Source organism: Tenrec ecaudatus, chromosome 6 (genome assembly GCF_050624435.1).
Source record: "Tenrec ecaudatus isolate mTenEca1 chromosome 6, mTenEca1.hap1, whole genome shotgun sequence".
NCBI classification, from domain to species: Eukaryota; Metazoa; Chordata; class Mammalia; order Afrosoricida; family Tenrecidae; genus Tenrec; species Tenrec ecaudatus.
Genome location: NC_134535.1, coordinates 80,796,888 through 80,818,589, shown reverse-complemented (window position 1 = coordinate 80,818,589; position 21,702 = coordinate 80,796,888).

Below are 21,702 nucleotides of genomic sequence, written 5' to 3'. Positions count from 1 at the left end.
GACAGCGGCTAGCAAGGGCCCTTTATAAAAGAGAGCCCAGCCCGGGGGCAGGGGAGCGGCCTCCTACCTGAATGGCTAGTCCCGGAGGGGGCCGGACCTAACCCGACACCTGCCACCTTCGGGCAGGATTCAGGTGGGGGCAGTAGAGAGCTGCTCCCACCCGGGGACCCACTTCAACAACACCGCTCTGAAAGTCCAAGAAAGCAAATTCGATGAGTGAGAGCAGAAGGAACCCGCATGCCCCCTGCGACTGCCGCCATTCACAGGCGCCACGTACCAGGAGACGGGACCCCAGCCTCTGGGACTCTGACGCCTGGGTCCTGTCTCCTTCCTTCCCTTGGGAATTACACCTGGACACTGGGAGGCATAGCAGGAAGGGATCCCTGACATCGGTGTCTCTGAACACAGACAACCCCTCAAGAATGCTCAGTGGTCTTCTCCCCTTGCTGAGAGATGGTGGGGGGCTGCCTAGCTACATCCCAGGACACCTGAGCTCTGAAACCGCAAACCTGGGGTCAGCCATTTGCCTCAGGCTCTCCTCTCCGTTTCTGCAATATCAGCAGCGGCCTGTCCCAACGGAGGCCCTGAAACTCTGCGTGGGCTACATGAATGAAATACACACACTCTCTGGCTAATTTCCCTCTGGGTCTGTAGATGCCAGACAAAGTGAGATCCAAGACAGCACTTTTCCTGGAACCAACTTGGGTGGGGGGGCGGCTTCCTTTCCTTCCAGCATCCCAGGATCCCCCATGCAGACTGAACTCGGCAAACTTTGCTGCCGGGAACAGAGGACAAAGAACAGAACAGAGGCTCGTAGGGCTGGGGGGAGCACTCAGGGGAGAAGGGCTGGGTTGGAGCTCTTCCGGGTTCCCCTTTTGCCTCGTGGGCATTCTTCCCTTCCGTCCTGGTGGAATGGCAAGTGTGGAAGGCAGTGCGGAGTCATCGGTTGGGTGGCCCTGATGAAGAGGAAGTGTGCAGCCCCCTGGACTCTTCTCTTCCCAGGTCCCCAGCTTGCCACAGGTGTTGGAAAGAGCCCTTGCACCTGTCTCCCTGAACCCATTATCCAAGTGAGTCAGGAGAGCAGGTTGGGGCACATCACACACCTGTGGGACGTTAGAGAACGCTCTGGGAGCTGAACAAGGCACCAAGGGCCCGGGTGGGGCTGGGTGGGGCAGCTGTGGGTGTAGGTTGTGGGCACAAGGCAGGAGGTTTAGGTCCTCCAGGCAGATATTCCAGCTGCAATTACCTTGTGGCCGGGACTGACTTCTCTAGAAGATCCTGCAGGGCATGAGGTGACGACAGGCTGAATTTTAACCAGAGTGACTAACAGATGACAAACACCCAGATCCCTATGGGAGAGAAGGACCAGCGTCATAGAGCCCCCAACCCAGGTAAAGGGGTGGCCATTCCTAGCAGGGCAGATTCTCCCCCATCTTTCTCTAGGAGAAATCCCCAGATTCCCACCAAGATAGGCACACAGATCCTTACCCAGGGACTGAATCCATCCTCAGACCCCTGCCCCCATCTCCCGCTCCTTAGGAAGAACATCCAAAGAGACAGACAAGTTCTCTCTCTCTTGCGCGCGCGCACGCGCACACACACACACACACATCAAGGGGCACACTTTGAAATTCCTGCTAGAAAGGTAAACCCCCTAGAGCAGTGGTTCTCAACCTGTGGGTCATGACCCCCTTGGGGGTCGAACGACCCTTTCACAAGGGTCGCCTAAACCATTGGAAAACATATATTTCCGATGGTCTTAGGAACTGAGACACCACTCCTCTATTCGTCTCCAAGCGGGTCTGCCCACAAGCAGATATGCTCACATACGAGTACCTGGCATGAAAACTGTTACCCATGCTACACCATGCTTCAACACAAAATTTCATTTATTTGCAATTAGAAATAAATATTTCACAATATATCATTGCATTGTTTTGGTGATTAATCACTATGCTTTAATGATGTTCAATTTGTAACAATGAAAATACATCCTATCAGATATTTACACGATGATTTATAGCAGTAGCAAAATTGCAGTGATGAAGTAACAAAATAGTTTTATGGTTGGGGGGTCACCACAGCAAGAGGAATTGTATGAAAGGGTCACGGCATCAGGAAGGTTGAGAACCGCTGCCCTAGAGAGAGGCATGCTTCTAGAAAGGACCACAAGGCCACGTGTCGGCTTCCCCTTCTTCCTGCTCCTTTGCCGGGCCCTCTCTGGGCCACTGCGGGAGGGAAAGCCAATTAGCATCTGTGGATACCAGGCCCTCCTTTCACTAACTTCTCCCAAAGAAGCCCTGGTGGCTCAGTGGGTAAGTCCTCAGCTACTGACCCACCCAAGCCCCCTAGTCCTCGCCCTGGGAGAGAGAGGGAGCAGGTCACAACTCTGGAAACTGCCATCAAGTAGTCCTCCTCTGTCCTGTAGTCGGAACAAGCTCAACAGTAACAGGTTTGGTTGGGTGTGAATTTCCCTGAACCCTTACCACTTTGCTGGGGAGGCCCAGCAAAGCCCCCCACCCCCACCCAGGAAGACTGAGAGACTTTCCCTTCCTGTGACCAAAAGGGAGGCGGGGAAGGGCCCAGTGCCAAACCCAGCCCAGAGAAGGCAGAAAGAGAAAGCGAGGGAGGGAGGGAGGAGCTGGTCAAACAGGTAGGGCAGTCCTTGGAGAGGGAATGGCCTCAGCCAGTGCCCCACCCCCACAGCCCCTGCTCTCCCCACACTATTGTCAGAGGAACTGGGGACGGAGGGGAAGGCCTGGCTGGGGCAGGCTGAGGAGTTTAAAACAGCAACCCAGAGACCCCTTCTGAGACCCAGCCCCCTTCTGCCCCCACCCATCTGGCTCCAGAGTTCTCCTGACCAAAGTGCAGACAAAGGGGCTGCAAGGAACAATGTGGTTTGCAGGCTGGAAGGCTGACCCAGGTCTCACCCAGAGAGAGTTCCTTGCTGCTGGGGCTGCCCAGAACCACCCAGAACCAGAAAGCATTGCTTGGGCGGAGGTGACTGCATCCCCTGTGTGCCCACAGACCCAAGGGACTCCTCCCCTCATCTCAGTGTGGAAGAGAACAGGTCTGTCCTCTCAGAAGTCCCCTGCCAGGGACTCCACAAATGGAGACACAAGGGGAAGGGCCCTGGGACTGGGGCCAAGTGGGTGTAGGTTGTGGACAAAACCAGGACAAGCCAGACTGGGGCTGCCACATGGAAGGCTGTCACTGACCAGTGCCCGCCCAACAGAAGGGAAAGTGATGCAGTGCCTGGGCCCAACCCAGGACCTCCCCAAACCATTGTACCTACATCTGTCACCTGTAGGCTGAGGGTGGGAGAGCACTCCTCCACGGTACAGAAGGCCCTGAAGTAGCAAGGCTGGGACAGAGATGGGTGGGCAGAGGGATCCCTGCATCACTTACAATGATCAGGCAGTTGATCAGAGACTCATGGGGACCCTCTCTAGGGTTTCCAAAGCGCTCCTCCTTTACAGGAGCAGGCAGCCTCAACCTTCTCCCATGGAGTGGTTTTGAACCGATGACCTCGTGGATAGCAGGCCAGTGTTTAACAGATGGTGTCACCGGAAAAGATCGTCTGAACACATTCTTTCCACAGTTCAGGACCGATGACCTGGAGAGGCCACGTTCATGGCAGGACTCTTCATAATGGCCCAGAGTGGACATGACCCAAAGTCCACCAAATAATGAACGGATTAACAAAATGTGGTCTGCCCATACAACAGACGATTCCTCCCAATAAAAAGGAATGAAGTGCTGACACAGATGAGATATGGGTGAGCCCTGAAACCGCAGGTAAGGGAAAGAAGCCAGTCCCGACAGTGAGGCCTTCAATTCCATTTACATGGTATTTCCAGAATAAGCAAATCCTAGGGACTGAGCGCAGCAGTAGCGGAGGGCCGGGTGAATTGGATGACTGGTGAAATGTGTAAGGTTTTCTTTGGGGGTGATAAGGATGTTCTAAATTTTAGTAAGGGTGGTTACCCCAAGTCTGAGTAGATTTTTGAAACCCAATAGGAATATTTATTTAGATGGATAGCTCTCTCTTTTTTATCATTTTATTAGGGGCTCATACAACTCTTATCACAATCCATACATACATCGATTGTGTATAGCACACTTGTACATCCGCTGCCCTCATCATTCTCACCAAAGGTGCATCTTAAACGGTTGTGTTATCTGCTACATGAATGATCGATCCCCCAATAAATCCTATCACCACAGAAGCAGAAGTTAACAGCACAAAGCAGGGGCAGTGTAGGTCAGCCTAGCGTAGGTGGGGGAGAGAACTTGAACTTGTTTGGATCCTGAGGGGAAAGAGAGTCGCTGCTTCTCATTAATAACGAAGACAATGCCCCCCACAGCGCTAAAGTCGCTTTGAGAGAGGGGACCGTTTAAAATGTGCTTGCTAGGATCAACAAGAGCTGAGCTGAGTCTCCAGGCAGCAAAAGCAATTCGTTTAAACAGGAAGTCACAGATGGCAAGTGCGCACCAGGTAAGCCACATCATGAATAATCAAGCGGAGTTGATGGCTGATTTTGTGTTTTGTAGCTCAAGGCCAAAGCTGTCCATAGTGAGCACTCAACAAAAGGTGGCTGTTCTTTTTGTCTTGTTTCATTTTTGTTTTCATTCTAAGTTGTGGCCCTGAGGATTAAAACCAGTCAGGATGGGAACAGTCATGAGAGGCCAAGCGCTTCTGGTTCCGCCTGCCTCCAGCTCTCCATGGGTGCACAGGGAGCAGAGACCCACATTAGGAAGAATTTGGACTTGGCTGTTGTTATTGGCTATCATCGACAGACTGATTCGTGGCAACCCCACCACAACGGCGGCACGTGGCACTGCTCAGCCCTCCACCATCCCCATGGACAGTGGTGGATCAGATGGCTGTGATGTGTAGGGCTTCCAGGGGCTGGTTTTCAGAAGAAGCTCATCGTGCCTTTCTGCCTAGTCCATGTCAGTCTGGAAGTGCTGCTGAAACCTGGTCAGCTTCCACCGACCTGACAGTGGCAGCACAGGATGTGCCTGGACCTGGAATTGACTCCGGGTCTCCAAAAAGGAAGATGTGAATTCTTCCACTTAACCTCACAGAGTTTGACTGAAACCAAAAATAAAATCAAATGAACCCCTGCCATCAAGTTGAGTCCAACTCCAAATCCTCTATATAGGGCTTCCAAGAGTGTAAATCTATATGGGAACAGACCACGTCTTCTTTTTTTTTTTTTTCCTGCACAGCGGCTGCTAGGTTTGAACAGCCAACACTTAGCCCACAATGCCACTAGAGCTTCCAGAATTTGAATTAGGGCTTCCCAAATCCTCCCAATTCTAAAAGCTGTTTAACTATGTCCCACCACCGTACAATTTTTCATATAGAAAATCTGACAGCTATCCATGTTCTCTGAATTGAAGTTTCTCTAGGAGATGAGATCAGAAATTACTAGAACATCCTACCTTGGTGAGAAATGATTAGAGTTGTAAAAGTTCGTGAACAACCATCTAAAGCAGCAGATCTTAACTTGTGGGTTGAGGCATCTTTGGGGATGGAACGACCCTTTCACAGGGGTCGCCCAATTCATAACAGCAAAATGACAGTTATGAAGTAGCAAGGAAAATAATTTTTTGTGTGGAGGGGTCACCACAGCATGAGGAATTCAATTAAAGGGCCGCGGAATTAGGAAGATTGAGAACCACTGATCTAAGCTGTAAATATTGGTCTTTTCCCAGATGGAGGAAAGAAGATTAATGAAAACCAAAAGGCACATGGACATTTTAGTCCAGTGGATGAACGGACCACACAGACATCAGTCGCCACAGCACAGAGACCAGAAGAACTAGATGGTGCCCGGCTACTTCTGCATATGAGAGAGAAGTCACTAGGCTGGACCGGGTTCATCCATCAGAGAACTGAGAAAGAGTCTAGTAGTTACTGAGTCACCAGGGTGCCAGTTGAGAGCCCCCAAGACAATCACTGGAGCCCAGGGCATGGAAGATGCCCCATAAATTAAGCAAGGAGGAGAGGGCAGGGGATCTGCTCCAGAGGAAGACACTCTTCAGGGAAGAAAAGATTGTTAATCCAATAATATTCGGCCAACAAGGAACAGGAAAGGAGCTTTTGAACTCAGAGACACCACCCTCCCTTGCTCTATTTGTCCCTGGGCTCCGGCGCCCAGATTCTGCAGAATCCAGCAGTAAAGGCCTTTCTGTCACTAACATGAGTACAGATGAGATTCCTAGAATGTCCATCGTTTCTCCAAAAGGGATTGCAATTGGAAGTCCTGCGTGGAGTGGGAGGAAAATGTGAAACAAAACTAAAAATTGTAAAGAAAAAAAGCGGGGGGCTGGCAGAACCCCTGAGACTGTGACCTTAAACATCTTGCAAGTCTGGAAGTGAACTTACCCCATGCCTCAACTTTGGGTCCATCAGGTGGACAATGGCACCAGGGAGACACTCACTTCTCAGAACAATCAACCACAGGAAAACGGAAGGAGAGCATTTGCTGGGGGCTAAGGCTCAGAAGTCAAGCAGATTTTAAAAAGAAGGGCAAATAGAATCAGGAAACCTGGAAAGGGTAGGGAATGTTCCCGTCACATTGTCTTGTTTTAGGGTTCCAAGGAGACCCTAAATCTCAACTATAACTTAACATTTGCTAAGCCCTGAACAGGAAAGGTAAGTCCAAGACAAAGACACAGTTGGTTGAGGAAGACCATCAGCTCGAGGCTGTAATGGCGTTTACGGGTTTATAGAGCAGCAGAGACCTGAATAAGACATGGGAGGGCAAAGGACAGTCACAAAAGCATGAATGGCGGTAGATCAACCCATCCCAGTGGCAGGCAGGATCACTGAAGCAGAATTGGCCCCGTGACTGCGACAGGACGCGGTGTTGGACAGAAGGGCTTGTACCATTGGTGCAGAAGCCTCCAACCACGGCAGTCAGAATGTGAGTCATGGCCGCATGACTCTAGCGGCACAACTGCCCCTGAAGGCACCCAGGCCGACCTCTCAGGGCTGTGCCACTTCTCCCGGCCTGCCAAGGGGAGTGGCAGCCGTCCCTCTCTAATGTCCTCTGCCTGAAGGCAAGGCTGGTTCACAGAAGGAATTCACTGGAAGCTGAACTGCTGCAGAGACTCACACATGGATCTCAGGCTTCCACCGTCAACCACAGCCCTCTGTAAACTCAAAAGAAGCCAGACTCACGGCCATCGAATCGATGCCAACTCATAGCGACCACATAGGGCTGGCCTTGTGGGTTTCTTTTCTTTTCTTTTTTATTTTCTTTCTTCCCTGTGGGTTTCTGAGACTAACTTTATGGGAGTAGAAAGCCTCCTCTTTCTCCTTCGGAGCGACCAGTGGTTTCCACCTGCTGACCTTTTGGTTAGCAGCCCAACACAGAGGCACTCTGCCACCACGCTCCTTCTGCGAACTCAGTGCTCTGAAATGTACGCTCTGACCCAGTGTGGATTGGGATCAAGATCATAAAACAAAAACGCACGTGAATTGTTGAATGGAAAACCAATGTGCTCTATAACTTTGCACCTAAAGCACAGTAAAAATAATAATAAACAGGTACTGTTAAAAAAAACTGGGAGGAGAACACTGGGAAGTCATAAGAGATAAAGTTAGTCCCAAAAATAAAAAGGTGGTGTGGGGAGAAGGAGAAAGCAGAGAGAAAGAAAATGACATTTCACTGCCTGGCTAGGGACACAGACACAGGGCTATGGGAGAGCCCAAATGGGCCCTCAGAACAGTGGTCCTGGGGAACCTGAGTGAGCAGAGTAGGAGGAAAAGATGGAAAAGATGGAGAGAGGACTGACATGAGAAGCTGGAACTGAGAGGGGGGCACAGGGCATTCCGGAACTGAGCACAGGGCATTCCGGAACTGAGCACAGGGCATTCCGGAACTGAGCACAGGGCATTCCGGAACTGGTCTCTGGGAAAGCCCTAAGGAAAGGTCGCACAGGCTCCCCTAGCTGCACTGCAGACAAACTGGGGGAATTCTTTCCTGGGTGTATTGAGGGAGAAAATGACAAGGAGTGCCTGGGGCTCAGCTGTAACCAACCTCCACCCACACCCACCCCCTCAGTACAGAGAGGTATCGGGCCTGAGCTCCTCAGAAACTGAGCTATTGTCCACAAGTTCCTGCTAAGCAACCTGAGGAAGGGAGGCAGGGACAAATTCCTGTATTTTCCTGTCTTTATTCACCGGGCATTTCTTGGTCAAAGAGCAAACGAGGGCTGTACTCAAAATTAAAAGGAGTGTATTGAAGGAACAAAGAGATTCAAAGCAAGGTAGCACTAGGTGGGGATTCTCGAAAGCACTCCCCCTAAGAAATTCCTCACCATTTAAGAACAGGAAGATTCAGCAACTTAGAAGAAAAAAATTCTGATTGGATGAAATTTATAAATCAGTAATTACAATAGTTAAGATCTGTCTCAACATAGCTGGTCCGGGATTCTCACTGGTTTGGTGGCTTGTTTTGAGTTGGTTTGGTTTCAGTTGGTAAACCACCTCCCTAAAAGAATCTAGGAGCCCTGATGATGTAAGCGTTCTGTGCTGGGCTGCTCACCAGATGGTCAGTAGTTCGAAACCACCAGCTGCTCCTAAGGAGAAAGCTGAGACTTTCTACTTCCGCAAAGGGTTAGTCTCAGACACCTTGACTCAAGGGCAGTGAGTTACAGTAGAATCTGCTTTGAGCAACCAATCAACAGTAAGCTTTTATTCAGATCACAGCCCTGATCCAGTCCATTGACAGAAAATTTCCTCAGGGCTGTGGCCTGCATCCCATATAAGTGGACACTGTGGGAAAGCTTGCCTTTTGTGCTGGGTCTGGCCTCTAGTTTCTTGGACTTAAGCCAACAGCCTGCCTGCTGTATCGCCTGTCGTTCTTGGGAGTCATCAGCAGCCAGTCATCTTACCTGCTGACCTTGGATTCATTCACCTCTGAAGGGGGAAGTGTACTGTCTGACCTTGGGTTCATTAATCCCTGCAGCTATGTCAGCCAGAGAAGACCCCAACTTGACATTTGAGCCATGGACTTAGAACTTACCCACCTTCGTGGCTGCGTAATCCATTTCCTGTATATTAACACCTCTGCATGTATATATACATATGTATATAAACTTCAGTGGTTGGGCTTCTCTAGGGAACCCAGCCTAAAACAATGCTTGGACAGACAGTAGCAAGATCCCATGAACATTGTTTTTTTCATCATATAGTTTCAATCAGTTAAAATATTGTGAATCTATGACTATCTCAGTGGCCAACCTAAGTGAGTATCCTTCCTGGGAGCAAGCTATGGGAAGAGGGGAATCCCACGAGCTTGCTGAGGTGTGCTGGCTCATTGACTTTAGAAAGTCAACTAAAAGTAAGTAATAAGTGGTGAAAACGGAGCCCAGTCTACAGCTTGGCAGAGCCCTTGTCTTAGGCTAAGCACCTGGATTTGTAAAAGCTCTTTCACAAACCCATCTCCTGATCAATCGTCTCCATAGAAATTCACTGATCATTATTATAAGAATGTCTTCTTCTTAATGGACTTACTGTCCGTATAAACCAAAGTAGGCTTTGAAGATACCAGACATTATATAATTGGGCATGATCTGTTCATTGGAAACTGGTTACCTTGATAAGACTTTTAACTCCCAGTCGATACCATGCAGTTAGTTGGATATTGCTGCCAACATCTTCACTATGCCCAAAGCTTCTGCAATCTTCTAAGAAGGAGTGTGTAAGATCAGGGCCAAATAAGGATATTGGCAGGAAAGGACAATGGCCAAGGTGAAGAGCTGAATTATTCCCTAAGGAACTACTGTTTCTTCAAAATGCATGCTCTATTTCTTAGCAGGTACTGTTGCATTGTGAACAAAAATATTTCAAAGAACAGTTGCTTAGTCCTATAATCTTTATTATATGATTAAGAGACTCCAGCTTGCAAAATTGAATGCAGCCGGGAACCAAGTTCAGCCAAGAACTGAAGGCACCACGTTGCCATGAGTCAATTCTAACACATACCAACCCGACAGACAGAGGAGGACTGCCCCAAAGGGCTTCTCAGGTGGTCAGTCTTTACAGAAACAGAGTGCCACACCTTTCTCCACCAAGAAGCTATGGGTTCAAAGTCAGCAGCTGAACTCTCAATCGCTCTGCCAAGAGGGCTTATCTTCTCCGTACATAGCTGTGTTAGTCCAGATAGACTAGCAAAACATATTCATGGACACTCATATGTGTATAAGAAAGCTTTATATACAAGAGCAATTGAATATTGAGAAAACATCCCAGCCCAGTCCAGATCAAGTCCATAAGTCTGATATTAGCCCATATGTCTGATACCAATCTATAAAGTCCTCTTCAGACTCATGAAACACATACAATGATGCCGACTGCAGGAAGATCACAGGTCCGTGGGTGCAAAGTCTTGTGGATCCAGTGGCAGTTGAAGCATCTCAGCACTGGCAGGAGTCTCCACGTGGCTCCTCCAGCTCCCAGGGCAAAGGCTATATCAGCATAGCGTCATGTGTCTTGTCAGTAGAGAGTCTCACAGGGAGTGAGCCAGTGTCCCACCTCCAGCGAGCTATTTATCTCCTTAGCGCCCCCAAATGAGGTCATCAAGCTACCACCTGATTGACAGGCTAAACTCCACCCTTCACTTTTAATCCTCAGACTGACAACAGATTATGTAACTGCCACAATAGCCAACTAGAATTATTGAGAAGAATTGGCCTTAATCAATTATTGAAGCCATGTAGCTGTCCGGGGGGTCTGTTTAAGATCTTATGCTTCTGGTGTATTTATCCAAGTTCAATAAGTAGTATTGACAATTGCACAGACGCCTCCTTACTGTGCTAGCACAAAAGCAAAGGGGGCTTAAATTATCTAACATGACTTGAGCATAACTAAAGGGTCAGAATTACTGTGGCCGGATTTTGGAATTTGATGGCAAATCCAACAGTCAGTCAGATGACCTTTAGTGGCTACTGACTGAGCTAATCTAACAAAGGTATTGTAATCTCCAGTATCAGTGAGGGTCACCATACACAATAAGAGAAAACTTTTAAAAACTTCACAGTGTAAGAACCTTAAATAAAAAATAACGCAAAAAGGTAAATATAAAAGTAATTGCTCCCCAGAAGAATTCCCTTCAGAGGACAGCACTGAAACTACAGCTCAGGAGAGAGACAAGTCTGATCAGCGCACACAGGACAGGAGCAAATGAAGGGAGAGGAAGAGAGTGGAACACATCCTGGCCCACCAAGCCCTGAGGACAATATTCCTGCTCAGAGCAGCCAATGCACAGGGAGGACCATAGGGCCAGCTCCACTATGAGACACAATGTCCCTCACTGACCTATAGTGCTACGGGGGACAACACTGGAGACACAGTGTGGGAATTGTGCCCAATCTGATCCCACCACACCAAGGTGAAACCCTAAGGGTGTGCAACAGAACAGCAAGGGGATCAGAGCCAGGAAGTCCCCAGGGAATACCAAAAATAGGCTTTGTGGCCAGGGCATGGCACCCCATCAGACTCAACTGGAAAACACACCCAAAGGTCAACAAACAGACCTTGAACTGTTTATAGGCTTTTCTTTTTTGGTCGTTGGTTTTTGTTGTTGTTTTGTTTACTTGTGTTGCTTTGCTTTGCTCTGTCTTGTTTTTGTGCATATTATTATATCTGCATGTCTATCTAGATAAGATAGATGGGATAAACAATCTGGAGGCAAAAATGGGGAACCAATTGTTGGAGGGGCAGTGGGGGGTGACATGGGAGAGGGGGAGGCGGAGGAAAGGAAGTGGTGTTAACAAACCCAGGAACAAGGGAACAACAAGTGATCTAAACTCGATGGCAATGAAGGTGTAGGAGGCCTGGTAGGGCGTGATCAAGGGCAATGTAACTGAGAGGAATTACTGAAACCCAAATGAAGGCTGAACATGATAGCGCGACAAGAGGAAAGTAAAAGGAAATAGAGGAAAGAGCTAGAAGGCAAAGGGCATTTATAGAGGTCTAAACACAGGCATATACATACATAAATATATTTATTTATATATGATGATGGGGAAATAGATCTATGTACATATATTTATAGGTTTAGTATTTAGGTAGCAGATGGACACTGGGCCTCTACTCAAGTACTCCCTCAATGTAAAAACACTTTGTTCTATTAAACTGGCATTCCATTATGCTCACCTTCCCAACATGATCGCTGAAGACAATATGGGTGCATAAACCAATGTGGTGAAGAAAGCTGATGGTGCCCAGCTATCAAAAGATAGAGTATCTGGGGTCTTAACCCTATAATGCCTGAATTTTTAATTTTGGGGGAAATTTTTGTTTGTTTTTATTCTTTACTTTCATAGTTATCAATATATATTAATATATACATTTAATTAAATGTTATGAAAATGTCACACTTGGCATTATAGGGTTAAAGGCTTGAAGATAAACAAGCGGCCTTCTAGCTGTGAAGCAACAAAGCACACATGGCAGAAGCACACTAGTCTGTGTGATCACAAGGTGTCGATAGGATCAGGTATTAGGCATCAAAAACCCAGAACAAAAAGGCATATTAATGTGAATGAGCAGGAGTGTGGAGTGGAGACCTAAAGCCCATCTGTAGGCAACTGGACATCCCCTTACAGAAAGGTCATGGGGAGGAGACAAGCCAGTCAGGGTGCAGTGTAGCAATGATGAAACATACAACTTTCCTCTAGTTCTTTAATGCTTTTTCCTCCCCATCACTATCATGACCCAAATTCTACCTTACAAATCTAGCTAGACCAGAGGATGTACACTGGTACAGAGAAGAGCTAGAAACACAGGGAATCCAGGACAGATAAACCCCTCAGGGCCAATATTGTGAGTAGCCATACCAGGAGAGGAAGGGGAAGGTGGGGATAGAAAGAAGGAACCAATCACAATGATCTCCATATAACCCCCTCCCAGGGGGATGGGCAACAGAAAAGTGAGTGAAAGGAGACATCGGTCAATGTAAGACATGAAAAAATCATAATAATTTATAAATTATCAAAGTTTCATGAGGGAGGCAGGGGGAAATGAGAAGCTGATACCAAGAACTGCAGCAGAAAGAAAATGTTTTGAGAATGATGATGGCAACAAATGTACAAATGTTCTTGACACAATGGATGGATGGATGGATGGATGGATGGATGGATGGATGGATGGATTGTGATTAGAGTTGTATGAGCCCCAATAGAATTATTTTTAAATAACTGAATGCTATGATAAAACAACTTCTTCAGTTATTTGCAAGAAAAGATAGAATAAAATTGAATAACAAAGCAATTATCATAAGAACACTCTGAAGCAGGAAACAAAGTCAAAGTCCTCATCAGGCTGCATGAGATCTTGTTAGGTGACCTGGTGGGAAGATATTCTTTTGACATCAGATTCTGTTCACAAGGGTGGTATTTTTAAATTTCAGTTTAAGCTTTTCAGTACGCTTAACAATCCAGGCAAGGGCTTCAGCCTGCTAAAGTCGGGACAGGTGGATCCAAGTTTTAACTCCCTGTAATTTAGTGGCACAAGGCTTGATAAGAGGAAACAAAAGATAGTCCTTTCCAAGGAATCTCTAGGAAACCATTTAATGGGAGTCTCCTCCAATATAGGTAACTGGTTCAATATTGGTTAATGTTATTTATTTCTACATTTTGACCACTAGAAGCTTTTTGAAGCATGAAAAGGGCCCTTTAGAATGCCGAACCAAAGACTGACAATATCTCGAGATGCAGGAAATTACACTGTAAACAGAGTAAGTTGAAAACGAGCGGGGATCATGGGCCTTCGGTAACAGTGCATGTAGAGGTAATATATGTAGCCCAGACAGAGTGGACTCAAATTTAGAACTAAGGGAAGGATTTCAGCACAAGTTAAATTTAAAGACTCTGTGGTAGTTACATAATCTGGTGCCAATTTGGGAGTCAAGAGGATTAAGAGTGAAAGGGAGGAGTCTACTCTGTCAATCAGGTCATAGCCAATGAGGCTTCTGTGTGGGCATGACCTTCCCCTAAGGATTCTGGGAAATCCTGAATTTCTTCCTTGGAGGCGGGAGACACTTTCTTTCTCTGCTGACTCCCTGCGAGACATCCCTGAGGAGATTGCATGCAAGCAAAACTTGACTGAGGAGAGTTATGAAATGGTTGCAGCATTACATCAATAAGGAGCTGCAACAAATCCAAGCCGGATCCAGAACAAGATGTGAAATGAGGATATCAGACTGCCAATATCAGGTGGCTCCTGGCTGAAAGAAATAATACGTAAAAGATGTTTACTTGCGTGTTATTGCCTATACGACGGCATCCGATTGTGTGGAGCATCACAAACCACGGATAGCATTGCAGAGAATGGGGATTTGAGAACATGTCACTGTCCGTTTCATTCAGAACCTCCATGAGGAACTCGTTCCAACGATGAAGGGGCAGTCATTCCAACAGAGCAAGAGGACACTGCCTGGTTTACAATCAGGAATGCTGTCAGTCAGGTCATAGCCTTTCACCATACTAACTTCTTCTGTAGGCTGAGCAATCACCCAAGAAACTAGACCATACAAAAAGGGACACAGCATCAGGTCTGGGTGAAGGCTCATTGACAAGCTGTAGATGATACAAGCTTGCTTGTGAAGAGAACTTGAAGCATTTACTGGTGAAGATCAAAGACTACAGCCTTCAGGACAGATGGCAACTAAATGTAAAGGAAACAAAACCCTCACATGTGAGCGCAAAGACAGCAGTATGATAAACAGGGAAATATTGGAGTTGCCAAGGATCTTATTTTACTTGGCTCCGCAATCAGTGCTCATGGAAGCCGCAGTCAAGAAATCAAACAAACAAAAGAGAAGTCCATCAGCCCAATGCGTTGGGCAAATCTGCTGCACAGAACCTCTTTAAAGTGCTAAAGAGCAAAGATATCCATCTAAGGACTAAGCTGCGCCTAACTCCAGCCGTGATATTTTGAACAACTCCATGTGCATGGGAAAGCTGGCAATTCGTTTGGAAGAAGGATTTCTTTCTGGAGAAGAACTGACGGCTTTACATGATGGTGCTGGGAAGGAACACTGAAAGTCCCATGGGCTGCTAGAAAAACAAACCGGTCTGTCTTGGGGGAAGTGCAGCCAGAATGCTCCTGAGAGGTGAGCATGGTGCAACACACAGTCCTGGAACTAACTACAAGCTTCTCGTCGTTGTTGTTGTTGCTGTGTTGTTGTTCTTTTGCCATTGGCTTTTTGTTGTTGTTTTGTTTTCTTTTGCTCTGTCTTGTTTTTGTGCATGTGATTATCGCTGCAGGTCTGTCTAAATAAGATAGGCTGGATGAATAATCTGGAGGTGAAAACAGCGGGACTGACAGTTCTGGGGGGGGGGGCATGGGAGAAGGGCAGGCGGGGCGAAAGGAAGCGGTGTTAACAAACCCAGGGACAAGGGAAAAACAAGTGATCCAAATCAGTGGTGAGGAGGGTGTGGGAGACCTGGTTGGGCGTGATCAAGGGTAAAGCCGAGAGGAATTACTGAAACCCAAATGAAGGCTGAGTATGATAGTGAGACAAGAGGAAAGTAAAAGGAAATAGAGGAAAGAGCTAGGAGGCAAATGGCATTTATAGAGGTCTAAATACAGGCACGTACATATGTAAATATATTTATATATGTGGATGGGGAAATAGATCTATGTGCATATATTTAGAGGTTTAGTATTAAGGCAGCAGATGGACATTGGGCCTCCGCCCAAGTACTTCCTCAGTGCAAGAACACTTTGTTCTATTAAACTGGCATTCCATGATGCTCACCTTCCCAACATGATCGCTGAAGACAAAGCAACTGCATAAGCAAATTTGGTGAAGAAGGCTGATGGAGCCTGATTATCAAAGATAGCATGTAAGGTCTTAAAGGCTTGAAGGTAAACAAGCAGCCATCTAGCTCAGAAGCAACAAAGCCCACATGGAAGAAGCACACCAGCCTGTAGGATCACAAGGTGTCGAAGGGATCAGGGATCAGACATCAAAGAACAAAATATCCTATCATTGTCAATGAGAGGGAGTGCAGAGTGGGGACACAAAGCCCATCTGTAGGCAACTGGAGATCCCCTTACAGAAGGGTTGTGGGGAGGAGATGAGTCAGTCAGGGGTCAGTGTAGCAACAATGAAACATACAACTTTACTGTAGTTCCTAAATGCTTCTCTCCCACTCCCACCTCCCCCACTATCATGATCCCAATTCTACCTTACAAATCTGGCTAGACCAGAGGATGTACACTGGTACAGATAGGAACTGGAAACACAGGGAATCCAGGACAGATGATCCCTTCAGGACCAGTGGTGAGAGTGGTGATACTGGGAGGGTAGAGGGTGGAAGGGGGGGGGGTGGAAAGGGGAAACTGATTACAGGGATCTACATATGACCTCCTCCCTGGAGGACGGACAACAGAAATATGGGTAAAGGGAGACGTCAAACAGTGTAAGATATGACAAAATAATAATTTATAAATTATCAAGGGTTCATGAGGGAAGGGGAAGCGTGGAGGGAGGGGGGAGGAAATGAGGAGATGATGCCAGGGACTTATGTGGAGAGCAAATGTTTTGAGAATGATGAGGGCAATGAATGTACAAATGTGCTTTATACAATTGCTGTATGGATGGATTGTGATAAGAGTTGTATGAGCCCCCAGTAAAATGATTTTAAAACAAAAGAAGTGAGCATGGTGAGACCCCTGCTAACTTTGACCTGTTGTCCCGGAGCAGGACATCAAACTTGGTAAGGTAGAGGGCCAATGCAAAAGAGGAAGCCCCACGGAAGGAAACAAGAGATGGATCAATATAAACACTGTGCACCAACGGGCTGCAATAGGACACCGGTAAGAGGCTGGGCCGCACGGGGCAGTGTTCCCCTCTGGTGCGCACAGCATGGCTGTGGGCTAAAGCCTATTTGGCAGCCCCAACCCACAACCGTTTTCCGTACTCTTCCATGTCAGAGAAAGTTGGTGAGCTCAATTGCCAGCTCAGAAATGGAAGGTATTTTCCAATATAGCCAATGTCTTTTTACTAGGATTAAGGTTCAGGTTTTAAGTCAGATATGAGTATCATATTAAAAGATCCTCTAACCCCAGGGGTTGATGGATCGATCCTGGAATGTTCAGTAAACCTTTGGAATAATTTGGTTTGTTGTTGTTGTTGTTTTGCCTTTATTTTGTATGCAAGAGTAAAGTTTTCCCCTAGTCTATGATTGGAGGGAAAGTCTTTGAAATGGCCTCTAATAATATTTTACTGACAGCACAAGACACTTCCAGCAGTTCAGCGGCTGTTTTATTTATATCTGGAGTAGAATTGTCTTTGGGATGTTTCCATTCAGCTTATTCTAACCACAATCGAGCCTTGCCAGGTCCAGTTATACTGTGGATTCGTTGATACAAATCAGGGGTTCCAGGCTGGTAAGTCTCTACAAGGGTTCTAAACTCATCAGCAAACCTGTAAGGATCCTCTCACCGTTTGGGAAAATGCTTAGCAATTTTATGGAACACTGAGAGCATCCGAGGAATACAAGTAACGTGGGGAGGAGTCTCAACATCTGCACAGAGATGGATTTTAAAGGACTTTCTGTTCTCCATTCTTTAGAGGAAGAAGGCGGGGGGGGGGGTGTCTCAGACAAAGTGCCCTTGGAGGAATTCTAAGTGTCAGAAGAACAAGAAGTCAGAGAAGTAGAAAGAGGAGAGGCAGTCGGCAAAGCAGTAGATGATCCCAGGAACGCCTGGGTAGTTGGAACATAGACCTGACATGCAATTCCTTGTTTGGTTCATTGATTTGGGAACATTGTCCTGTAGAGAAGCAATCTTAATCTCATGGTATCTTCGAGAAACTTAAAAAAAATAAAGTTCCATCCTTTGGAATAAGTATCCATCCTTTCTGCTAAATTCAAGACTCTTTTCTAATTTACTGTCCAGTGTACTGTGGTCAGGTGCTGTTGAGTCGGTGGCCACCTACAGCAACCCTAAGGAAAACAGAAGGGAGCACTGCTGTTCCTGTGCCATCCTCACGATTGTCCTTCTGCTTGAGTCCGTGGACGCTGCCAAGGTGACAGAGCAGCCACCTGTCTTTCATAATGTCCTGAGGGAGAGAAAGCCAGAGAGGTCCAAGCGTGTGGCAAAGCTGTGATGCTTGTCCATGTATCAGGCAGGAGTCCCAGAAGGGAGCTCTGCATTGCCTTCAGATGCGATAGCATTTCCCATGTTCAGAGAAGGTGTAAGTTTGCTCAAAGTCTGACACTCTCAAATCCAGCAAAATCCTAACAGGGACTGACATGGGGGTTGGGCAGTGCGTGGACCAGTAGGTCCCTTCCATTGTGTGGGCTTTTGCTAGTGGCTGTCAAGGAACCGAATGCTCTAGCCTGCCCCACAACCTGGCTTACCCTGCAGCAAGCAGGCCAAATGCAGCCATCCTGGGGCCACCCATCAGAGCTGAACGTCATAAATGCCCCAGATCAAAGCCCAGCCTGAAGACAATGGCCCACAATAAAAGCAACTGTAGTCCATGGGGAGGGAGAGGAGGGGAAGCTGGTTCAAGGCCAGCCCTGCCCCCACCTATTCCCACCTGCTGGGGTGGAAGGAAGTCATGCCTGTGAGCCCTCATGAGTAACCACCCAGTCTGCCTCTCCTCTTCTCCCTCTGATAGCCAGGGCTCGGCTATTCAACCGCTGATGTTCCTGCCTTCACCATCACCAGAACCAGAACCAGAACCAAAAGGAAGCAGACTGACAGCTGTTGGGTTGGTTCTGACTCCATAAGGACCTAGGACAGTGGAGAACTGCTCCTTGGGGTGTCTGAGACCATACATCTTGGTGGGAGCAGAGAGCCTCAGCTTTCTCCCTCCGACTGGCTGGTGGTTTGAACCACCAATCTTGCACAGTGCTTAACCCACAGCACCCCCAAAGTGCCTTCCACCAAAGCTAATCGCGCTAGGTCTCACTCAAAGGTCCGAACGAACTTGATTGCAGCCCCCACCTTAGAGGGAAAAGTTGCAAGACGTGGGCACACTTCCTGGAGACACATCAGACAAGACGAGTCAGTGGGAAAAGGACTTCATGTTGAATCTAGTCATGGATCAACGGACCTGAAGGAAACCCTTCATGAGCTGGATTGATGCAAGAGGTGAGAAGATGGACTCAGGCTTCATGGACCCATTATCACGACGATGGCATCGGGCAACGTTTCGTTTTGTGATGAAGGAGGTTGGCATGAGTCCCAGGTGCCTCAGTGACAACGGATAACCATAGGGCGGATAATGATTGGCAAGGGCTTTCCCACCTCTGCTCTCTTGGGTGCGTATAAGCACAAAGCTCTTGTGAGGCAGGTTCTCTGCCCCAAACAAACATCTAACTGCTCACTTCCCCCTACCCCACCACACAACCACAGCCTCTACCTACACCATCATGCACATTCGTCTCCATCTCACACACACACACACACACGCCTACTGCTCCTCACATCCCCAATGAATCCTCCTCCTGTACACTTCACCCTTCCTGTACACGCCACACACTGACACCCATCCCCTCACAAGCCTAAACACGCTGATAGACGTTACTGCTCAGGGCACACCATGCCAAGCGCTGAAACCCACCGCAAACAGGCTTAAGTGTGAAGTGTATGTAACTCGCATACCTGGGAAGCTCAGGGATGCCTTCCATGTTCAGCATTAATGAATCCAGGGGCTCAGGAAGGTCAAGGGAAGCCCTGTCCCACACGTCTCCTGGCAGTTTTCCTGTGTTCGTTTTATTCTCAGGCAAATCATTTCCGCGCTGTGGTCAGGATGACTCCCAGCTACTCATACATCCCACTAGGTGAGCAAATTCAGTGGGGGGAAACGGGAAGGGCCTCTTCCCCAATTCCAGTCTCAGCTCTGTTGAATCTGTTTCAACTCCTGGCCGCCCAGTGCAGGGTGGGTGGGGGGGAAGGCGCAACAGTGTTTCAAGTCCCGCACACTGTTTTAGGCCCTGCAACACTGTTTCAAGTCCCGCAACACTGTTTCAAGTCCCGCAACACTGTTTCAAGTCCCGCAACACTGTTTCAAGTCCCGCAACACTGTTTCAAGTCCCGCAACACTGTTTCAGGCCCCGCAACACTGTTTCAAGGGCTGCTCTGGGGAGGAGTGGGCCACCAAGCTCTTCTGGTGCTTCTTTGAATGGACTCAGCAGCTGAGCATGTTTACCATCTGCACTCCCCTGGAACTCCCTTCTCTCCAATAAACTCCAAACCCACTGCCCTAGGGTCAATTCTGAGTCCTGGCGACTCTATAAGGCTGGGCAGAACTGCCCCTCTGAGCTTCCAAGCCTGTAACTCTTCCTCTTCCTCCCACAGAGCAGCACGAAGGTCTGGAACTGCTGGCCAATGACTACACCAGCACCAGGTCTCCTTTCTTTTCCAACGCCTCCAATTCCCAAACTGACTTAGGCCACATGCTCCTCTCTGAACCGATCACTGCGGCCAGAGAGACAGTATACCACTATTCTGGCCAGACTAAATCAAATGCCCAGCTCCTGGGAAGATGTGGTTGGCCCCACCCAAACAAACAAACAAGGGAAGAGGGCGAACTGATTTGGCAGAATAGGGAGAAGAGATGCTGGGTAGGACAAAATAGCATATGTTCCCTTCATGCACTGAGCCGGATGTACCCAAATCAAGCTATGGAACTCTGCAGAGCTGCAGAGGTATGAAGAGATCCCTGTACTCACTGAGCCTTTGTGACCCTGGAAATACGACCTGAGCCAAGCCTACCTTTTGTAACTTACTAACAAAATATTGATTCTAGATTAAAGGCTGATTCAGACCTATGATACAAGACTTCAGGGGTGGAGAAGAGCCCTTGATAACAAAGATAGTCTTAAGCAAGCTGAATTTAGAGATGCCAGATATGAGTCACTGAACAGGTAAGGGATTCTTAGGAAACGAGTGGAAAAGCCGGATGATAACAGGGGTGGGGCCGGGGAAGGGGTGTCAAAGGCCAGGCGGGAGACACATGGGGTTCACACACTAGAGTAAATCACAGGGGCCACCGAAGGCGTGGGGGCAGGAGGGTGGTGCCATTGCAGCAGGACATGAGGAAACTTTAGGACGTACGTGAATGGCAGGGGCAAAAACTGGAAGGAGGAGACTAGGTCCACTGAAGGCAATGGAGGCCATTGTGTGATAGAAGCCCCCAAACAGAGTTGCCATCAAGCGGACTCCACTTCATCAGGACCCCACGTGTGTCAGACTAGACTGGTGCTACATTGGGTTTTTAGATCTCTGCGATTCCAGAAGTAGATCGCCGTGCCTTCCCGCTGAGGCACCTCTGGGTGGACTCAGATCCCAAACCATTTGCTTCCATGCCTTTGAACCACTGGCAACGCCGAACCCCCCACCCCGACCCCGGGACTCCGTGGGAGAAGCGGGAGAGCAGAGCAGCAGGGATGGCGTCCAGCTGTGATGAGAAGAAGCACCAGCAGGACTCAGCCTTGGACTGTGCGTCTCGGCAGAGGGAAGGGAGACTCCGAAGTACTCCCAGTAGCTCCCTGCTGAGCCCGGAGCCTTTTGCTCTAGCCAGGCTGATGCCCTCCCGAGCCGTGGGTCACTACGTCGACTCCTACCCTATCATTCATTCCACTGGATTCAGGCCAGCACTCCTTCCTCTCTGTACCTGGATCTCCACCGCTGCCTGGCAGAGCACTGGCCCAGAG